Genomic DNA, 9,633 nt, shown 5'->3' on the forward strand with positions numbered 1-9,633 from the left:
CAGAGTCTGATGCTGAGTGGTGTTTGTTGAAGGCTTCTCAAGAATTCTGTGCCTTATCTGCTTTACTGACAGGGTGAAGTTTGAGGCTTTTCAGTTGCACACATTTGTAAGAGTTTTTCTCTCACTGCTTTTGACTCGTCCATTTCTTCCTTTGAAATTTCCACACAGAGTTTCACTTCTCCCAAATATGGTGCTTTCTTATCACTGCAGTGCTTGCTTCAATTTCTTCTTCCAATGTAGATCCATTTATCTCATCTTCCAGTCACTCCTTGAATTCAGGGTTTACTCATATGTGTCTTCTGCCTGGCCTCAGTATGGGGATTTGTCCTGTCACAGCCTTTGCTTCCCAGGGTTTCTGGGCTTATCTGATTCTTGTTCTGAGTCTGATGGTGTCCAGCTGTGCCTGCAGTGGTTTGAGTCATACTGGTTCTGAACATTCTTTGTTTTTCTTCAGTTTCACAAATGTTTACATTTCTCTGCTATGATGCTATCTTGGACCTGTTCCTCTACTAAAAGGAAACATCCACGTGTAGTCTGTTTACTGTGAATTTTGTATTACTACTTGTCCTTGTTCTTAATTATGAATTTTTTGAAAAACTGCTTTTACTTCATTTTAGCTGATCATGGTTTTCATGGTATTTTGCTTTTGACAGATCACCAGACTGGGAAGATAGTTGAGCTGTGGTTGATACAACCACATATTTTGTTATGTGTTAAATTCTGTGATATTTTTTTCTTTAATGAGAGAAAGTGCACTTTCAGCTCTACCTTTGGATATAAAACACAAATTGACAGTTTTTTCAGGTCTTCAGTTAGTCATTCCTGGCCACTGTTAGCTGCATGTTATGCCTTTAGATAGCATACTGGGTGTTACCACAAGATTTACTTGTCTCAAGAAGCTTGCGGGGTCTGCCATTGCAATGCCAGAGGTGATTTAAAATTTCTCTTTGTCCATACTCCAGACACGAAACTGCATAGAATGGGTAAAGTTTAACAGTTTTGTTTGAAATCTTACATTTGCCTTATGGATTCAGAGATTTCCATTAGATGACTGATCTTTTCCACAGGTTGTCATAATGAGAACTCCTATGGTGTATGCTGTTCTTCTGCGTGGGACAGGACTAATACAGTGCTTCCACTCTCGCATCTGATCCAACTATCATTTCAGGTCATTTGTTGTCCATATCCCTGACAATTACATTTTTTTTTTTTGGAAACCTTCTTTCACAACCAGCAATTATCAGGGTACACATTTATTTTCAAGCAGCACATGTTTTCTGTATCCTGAATTTTTTGGAACTGGCCTGTGCAAGGGGTGGTTGAAAGGCACTTGATCTTCTTGGAAAAAATGAGTGATACAGGTTGTGAGGTTGATGGGGTGTAGTGAGACGTGTACTCCCTCCCTTGCTGACTCCAGGTCTGGCACCACAGTTGTAGGAATGTGTCCCGAGTGAGCCAGGCTGCCTGGTCTTGTGGTGGTCTTGCCTCTTTGAATTGTGTATACTGGTGGAGCAGATTGAGAACTGATTTTCACATTTTACTATCTTTTTGCTTGACATTTTAATAAGTGGTCCCATTCCTCCACTAATAGTAATGACATGAGTGTACTTGGCATTTACTTCATTTACTTTAGTCCTCCTTCAGACGACTAGAAAACTAGACTCAGACTAGCATACTTGTAGGTTACAGGACTTTTTTTCCTAGGGAAAGATAATTCTGGGAAGATTCTTGAAGTAAAGTTAATGTTTTATTGCAGAGCTCTAATCATCTGAAACAAGATTTGAAATGAAGAGTTTTGTGATGGTAAGTGAAAATGTTTTGTGATGGTAGCTCAAAAAAGCTTGTTGTAAGCACAGTAATCTTGTAAATAGTTTGCCTAGGCATCTAGAGACATTTAGAAGGCATGTTACATTTCTGTTTCTTTTTGTAATATCTTTTAGAGCCCGATTCAAAACATACAGAAAAGAAATTAATGAAAGTTAAATGTCCTTAGTTTTCCTGTCATGTAATCCTTACCCTTTTTCTAAAGAAACAGTAAGAAACCAATTTTAGCCAGGCATGTACAAATACATTTCCCTCTATATCAATATAATTTTGCTGTGATCTATGGCATTATATTAATTTGAATTTTCATTCACTCTCCACTTTTTTTGGAAAAGTGTAGAAACCAATTAAATAATAGGAATAATGCTAGGAATAGTAATTGTATTCTCTAGGATAGAAGAATTATCTAAGATTATCCATAGAACTTATTGTACTTGAGGTTTAGAAGGGAAAATTGAGACTTGGAATTATTAGTTAAATTATTTATGTGGTTATAAATAAATAAATCAATAAAATAATCTGGAGCAGTGCTGAATAAAAGAATTTCTGAAGTAAAATGGATCTATCACAGTCATTTGGATGCTAATAACCAGCTTCAGTTTGCAGAGCTGTGCTGAATGACTGCTTGTTTTACTATACATGAGACTTGGGAATTCATCAAATAATTGAAAAATACATTGAACTTTTGTAATTTTTAATTGCTAGTTAAGTGCTATTTACACAGCTTTTTCAATTGCTGGTGCATATGGGGACAAGGACCCCATATATGTAATAAAATATGTCTGTAAGTCATAGCTCTTCCTCTAATTCCAAATCCACCTAATTGAAATTTTCTCTTCTGCAAAAATACAAGCATCCTACATGGCAAATATGCTATTCCAAATGACTGACTATTCCTAAATGTCATCTTAAAACTTAATTGACAAATCTAGATAGAAGGAGTAGAAAAAGATAGGGGAGGCTCACCTACAAGCACAATTTTTTTGTGCTAAGGATCATGATATGGACTGAAACCTTGAAAAGATGATGCTTATCCTGTAGTGTTCTCTATGGATTATTAGTGACCATGGATGCTAATATATTTTTAATATTGCATTAAGCTTTTCTGTAAATTTGCAGACATTATATATGTACCAGTGTTGCTTTTCTCCCTTGGTTTAAACACCTCTGAGAATGTTGAGAAGAAAGGAAAAGCTGGAAAAAGAGTACCTGCTTAGAAATTCATGAACCTACAGGCATGCCAAAAGTGCATTTAAGTGCCCAAATTCTTCTCATGACAAAGCAAGAGAATATCAAAGTTTCTAATATCTAATGTCACTCATTTGCTGCTGGTCTCTCCTTTCCATTTTCTTTCCCTTCCTTTTTACTTATTTGTGTCTACATTTTTAGTTCAGTCATTTTGGAAATGCACTTTCCTGAGAGCTCACTGAGGTTTTACTTATAGTGTTGAAAGTGCTTTCAAGAAAAGAGGAAAAGGAAGAGGAAGAGGAAGAGGAAGAGGAAAAAAGGAAAAGGAAAAGGAAAAGGAAAAGGAAAAGGAAAAGGAAAAGGAAAAGGAAAAGGAAAAGGAAAAGGAAAAGGAAAAGGAAAAGGAAAAGGAAAAGGAAAAGGAAAAGGAAAAGAAAAGGAAAGAGTGGAAGGGGGAAGTAAAAGGTAGAAGGGAAGGAGAGGGCAAGGAAAGGAGAAAAAGGAAAAGGGAGAGGAGAAGGGAAAGGGGTATGGGAAAAACAATGAGAAGCACTGTGTTAATTTGAAATAAAATTTTGGAACTTTTTTTTTTAATAACTTACATAACTTCTATTTACCTTGCATTGATTTCTGGGAATGCACAACAAAATTTATATTATCAAGGACAAATGCAGTCGAATCATTCATGAAGGAAGTCACAGTAGCCATTAACTGATGGAATTTTCCTTACGAATGCTACCAGCCTGAGTCCTCCAGAGGCTGTAATGCTGTTTTCCTTCACAGTGTGTGCTCCGTGTTCCCCTCAGTATTTGCCAGTAGTCAGACATTATGAAGAGTACTACCTTCTGCATAGTGAAGTGTAAATTTCTTGAGCATTAGACCATATATTTATCCTTTTAAAATAATGTCACATAATGTATATATGAATAATATTTAGAAAATAAACCAGCCAGGAATTATGATACTCTGTATTAAATCACAATATAGTTCTTCCAGGGTTGTTCTTGTCACCAGAGATTTAGCTGCAAATTTACACAGCAGTCCTGCTTCATTTTCTGCTTTGTAAATCTTGCTAACTGGTAATGGGGATTGTCAACTCCTGAGCCCAACAAATTTATCTAAACAGATATACATCTGTTGTATGTGAAAGTACTTACCAAGTGGGCATTCTATTCCCATTGAGACAAAAAAGTCACCAGTGAGGTATATGATTTTTCATTAAAAACTCAGTATTTGGGATGGAAGCAAGACAAAAGAAACAATTTTAAGGCAATATTTTAATCACAGACCTCCTTGCAATGACAACAGTAAGTCATCTGAGCGGGTCTGAATCAATGAAGTCTAAATAGGTGGTATTCCTCTGATCTGTAAACATTAAAAAAACCCCAAACCCTGGAACTTGACCTCGGTCTGGAGGACATTAATAGGTGAAGCACTGAAAAAAAACCATGGGTGAGCAGGTGCAAATTAGGTAAGAGCCTCAAGCAAGGTACAGCTGATCTTCTGGCTGCTGTTTGATCTGTTTCTCTCACTCCTGCACAGTGTAAAAACAACAAGAAAGTTTTAAATAATACAGCAAGTCACACCAGTTAACAGTATTTATTACCACATTTTTAAATGTTTCTATAAAAACTTGAAACATATGTAAAACCACCAAGACTTTCTGAGAAACAAAATAGATTAAGTTATTACATTTTTATTCCTTCTGTAAACTTCTGTGGTTTACACAGAAGTTAAGAGCATGTGATTGTTACTCAGCAACTTTAAAAATACAGCAATTAATTAAATACATGCTTAGAGAACTAAATTTAGGCAGACATTTATTAAAGAAATTTATTCAAACTCTTTCCAGTTGAGATTTCTGCATTTATGGATGATAAACTAGAAATGTCTGAGGGTCTTTATTGTGGGTGTTTTCCACCTTTGGTTCAAACAGGAAAATGTAGTTCAAAACAATGGTTTTATCTGCTTACTGAAGCCTGACAGAACCTCTTAGGAAAAATACTTTTATTTCTCTTTTGAAGGCATATTTCTTTTGCTTTTTAATGGTGATAATATATAAATATCTCTGCTTAGAGTTTCAGCAATGCAGTGGTAGATGAAATGAAACAAATTATGAGAAGGGCTAAAATGTGGTTACCACTGGTTTTGTAATTCTTTTATCCCTGGATAATTCCATGTATCCTTATAGCTATAGCAGAGTTGCTCTAGTTTGATAGTCTCCGTTAATGACTCGATTTAAATATTTTATGTGAAGTTTATGAAATTATAATGTGTAGGCACTCTAGGATTCACCACCCACTTTAAAAGTACCGTGCTATTCTCATAATTTAATGGTAGACATCTGTAATGATATGTGACTCTTCTGAACTTTATCTGAAGTAATTCAAGCAAAAGCCAAATACTTTCTGAAAGTAATTCCCAGTCCTATAATAATTTTTTTTTGTTTGAAGATATCTCAGTCTATGTGCATATACACAGGTGGGGGAAGTCTGTCTAGAGGAAGAAATTTAGTTTTTTTCAACTGAATGCTCAAGGTTTCCACAAAAATTCACAGTGGCTGCAGGGCTAGCAGGTAAACACAGAAAAGTGTTTCTTTAACAAAGGCAAGAGACACTTTCATACAGTGTCAGTACTTCAAAATTGCTGTGGTAGTCCATTAAACTTATGTAAAGCTATCACAGGAGGAAAGGGAAATTTTTATCAATCAAAACCTTAATTAGGGTACAAAGCTAAAATCCAAATAAACAGCTATATATTTTTTTTCTGCGACCCTGGATATTGGTGCTTATCCCCAACAGAATTTTCCAAAACATATATTATATATTAAGCTTCACAGAATTTCCTTTGTTCTTTATCTCTTTTTGCATTGACATTCAAGTTTCTGTGATCTGCTACTGCTTTTTCTGCTTCAAACACCCTCCACATCCCCTACTCCCCATCCTTTAACAAGGGTAACCTGCTAGTGGTTTAGAGACCGTACAACCCTTGGAGACATGAATTTAAAACACTTTTCCTAGTGCTTCCACTTGTTTGAAACAGACTGCATTTAAGATATTTTTTTAACTGCAATTTCTCGCACAACAAAAAACCATGCTTAGTTTCAAGGGCCTTCCTGCCCGTGAAGGACTTTACTCTTGCTCCTGTTCTTAGATCATTGACAAGTTCTTGAAATTGCAGTAAGCTCTCAGTATCTGGCAAACTTAATGTTCCTTAGCCAATACCCACAGACTAATATTTGTGTGGGATTTGACTGGGATACCCTGGTGAGGAACTTTATTCAATTTTTGCAAGAGGATTGTGACACTGCAAATTTTGGTGCTTCTGTTACATATTTTCACATTTTCAATATTGACAGTGCAATGTAGGAACAAAGTTTAAAAGTTCATTGGTGAGAAAGTTTTAAAATCACATCACTTGGAGAAATGACTTCTAGAAAGAATCAGGAAATCAGAGTTATTTCCACCTGGAGTGGCTGCGACTTTGCCACTTGCTCATGGGTACAGAATCAGGCCACTGGAGGCAAGAGCAGCATAGTATGTTTTAAAAATTAAATCAGGGTACAACAAATGCTTATTCCAGTGGTACAAAGCCAGGCAGTTTTATGATGCTCCTGTTGTAGTTCTCTCTGCATGAGGGTCTGTGAAGTGGTCTAGGGGACATTCTTTAATGACCTAAAAGCACAGTCCCTTTTCGCCAGGTGGTATTTGTGCTCTGAAGTCATGGGTTGATCTTTCAGCAAATCCAGCCAAAATCACATGAAATGCACAATACAAAAGGATGATACAGCATCCTTTTGATAAAGGATGACAAACTGATACAAGTTAATTTCCCCTCCTTGTCTTTGCTTCAACATCCTTAACCCATCTGAAACAAAGAGCAAAGCCCCAGAACCTGAAGAAAAGTAACAAGAGCAACAAAAATCCCTCAGGATTTTTGCCAGATACCTTTCATCTGTCCTCCTCTCCAGAAGAATCACAGAATCACAAGGTTGGAGGAGACCTTCAAGATCATCGAGTCCAACCTGTTCCCTGACATCTCAACTAAACCATGGCACTGAGTGCCACATCCAGTATTTTCTTAAACACATCCAGAGATAGTGACTCCACCACCTCCCCGGGGAGGCCATTCCAATACTTTATCACTCTTTCTATGAAAAAACTTTTTCCTAATATCCAACCTATATTTCCTTTGGTGCAGCTTGAGACTGTGTCCTCTGGCTCTGTCAGTTGCTGCCTGGAGAAAGAGACCAACCCCCACCTGACTACAGCCACCTTTCAGGGAGTTGTAGAGAGTGAAAAGGTCACCTCTGAGTCTCCTTTTATCCAGGCTAAACACCCTCAGCTCCCTCAGCTGTTCCTCACAGGCTTTGTGTTCCAAGCCCCTCACCAGCCTCGTTGCCCTCCTCTGGACATGCTCAGGCATCTCAATGTCCTTCCTAAACTGAGGGGCCAAAACCGGACACAGCACTCAAGGTGTGGCCTCACCAGTGCTGAGTACAGGGGAAGGATAACCTCCCTGCTCCTGCTGGCCACACTATTCCTGATACAGGCCAGGATGCCATTGGCCTTCTTGGCCACCACTGCTGGCTCATGTTCAGCTGGCTGTCAGCCACTACCCCCAGGTTCCTTTCTGCCTGGGCATTGTCCAGCCACACCGTCCCCAGCCTGTAGCACTGCAGGGGGTTATTGTAGCCAAAATGCAGGACTTGGCACTTGGACTTATTTAACTCCATCCTGTTAGACTCTGCCCATCCATCCAACCATTCCAGGTCCCTTTGCAGAGCCCTCCTACCTTCCAACAGATCAACACATGATCCCAGCTTAGTGTCATCTGCAAATCTGCTAATGAAAGGCTCAATACCCTCATCCATGTAGTCAGTAAAAATATTGAACAGGACCGGCCCCAGCACAGACCCCTGAGGGACACCGCTGATGACTGGCCACCAGTTGGATGCAGCAGTGTTCGCCACCACTCTCTGGGCCCAGCCATCCCACGAGTTCCCAACCCAGCAAAGAGTGCTCCTGTCCAAGCCGTGGCTGCCAGCTTTTCCAGGAGTGTGCTGTGGGAGACAGTGTCAAAAGCCTTGCTGAAGTCCAAATATACAACATCCACAGCCTTTCCTGCATCCACCACGTGGGTCACCTGGTCATAAAAGGAGATCAGGTTGGTCAAACACGACCTACTCCTCCTAAACCCATGCTGGCTGGGTCTGGTACCCTGGCCATCCTGTAGATGCTGCATGATGACACTCAGTATAAATTACTCCATTATCTTGCCAGGTACTGAGGTCAGGCTGACTGTCTATCATTACTAGGATCCTCCTTCCCACCCTTTTTGTGGATGGGCATCACATTGGCCAGCTTCCAGTCATTTGGAACCTCACTAGTGAGCCAGGACTGCTGGTAAATGATGGAAAGCATCTTCACAGCCTCATCTGCCAGCTCCTTCATCACCCTGGGATGGATCCCATCTGAGCCCATAGATTTATGAATATCCAAGCATCTCAGAAGTTCTCTAACTGCCTCCTCTTGGATAATGGGGGGACCATTCTGTTCCCTGGCACCATCAACCGACCCAAGAGGACAGTTGTCCTGGGGACAAGCCGTCTTCCCACTAAAGACTGAGGCAAAGAAGGTGTTAAGCACTTCTGCCTTCTCCTCATCTGCAGTTACTAAATTCCCTCCCTCATCCAGTAAAGAACAAATGTTGGTCTTAACCTTCTTTTTACCATTAATATATTTGCAAAAATATTTTTTTATTATCCTTTGCAGAAGTTCACACTGCATCTTCTGGCATATTGGTCAGAAATGCACTCTTGTGTTCTTACCTGACCTGGATTAAAGTTCCATTGCTGATTGTTGTATTAACAACTGTGAAGTCACAGCCTTGAGTTCCTCCTGCTATGTGTGCCCTTTCTTTTCTCTACATTTCAATTCCAACCATGAAACTTCCTTACTGCTGTGGAAATCTTTCCATGCTGGGCTTGTTGATAGGAAGCTGACCTTAGGACGCCTGCATGGTTTTATTCTCTACAGTAAAAATTTGGAATAGCCATGCCCACATGCTTGTAAATGTGTAGAATAAACTAGTCATACTCTGGGAAACATGAACAGCTTGAATTTGTAGTAAGAAAGTAAGGGTTCTGTCCCTTACTTGGATAGAACCTATTTTGTCAAGATATGGTTTGATCCCAAAATTCTAAGATGATATTATGATTTTCAATTTTGAAGTCAGCCTAAGAAAGTAAACCATTGTGTTTCCCATAGAGCTTTCTACCAAACAAGATGACTATATATATTTTTGAAAGGTGGGTTTCAGAATAAAGGGAGCCTTATATCTCTGAGTGTACTCTGTCAATCTTTCATCATCAGAGTCAAATTAGGCATGTCCTGTCTACTCAAAATTTTTAGCCACTGGTCTTCATCTTGCTTCTTTCCTTCTATTGCCAGCAGGCAATATCTGTACATACAGCCACCAAGTGCAAGAAGATTGACACAACAGCGCTGCAATGGTGGCTTTGCCAAGTTATGAAAGGATCACCAGGAGGTGAGAACCCAGTCCCAAAGAGCACTCCAAGCTCTGCTGCTGCCAGCCTCATCTCAATCCAAGCAGTTCATG

At 39.3% G+C, this 9,633-nt stretch overlaps 1 pseudogene; it reads right to left on the reverse strand.

Annotated features, from left to right (window-relative positions):
* Window positions 1–7,055: 7,055 nt before the first annotated feature.
* On the reverse strand, window positions 7,056–8,465 carry LOC128782272 (uncharacterized; annotated as a pseudogene).
* Between the last annotated feature and the right edge of the window lie 1,168 nt (window positions 8,466–9,633).

The sequence above is a fragment of the Vidua chalybeata genome, chromosome Z, assembly GCF_026979565.1.
Source record: "Vidua chalybeata isolate OUT-0048 chromosome Z, bVidCha1 merged haplotype, whole genome shotgun sequence".
Lineage (NCBI taxonomy): Eukaryota > Metazoa > Chordata > Aves > Passeriformes > Viduidae > Vidua > Vidua chalybeata.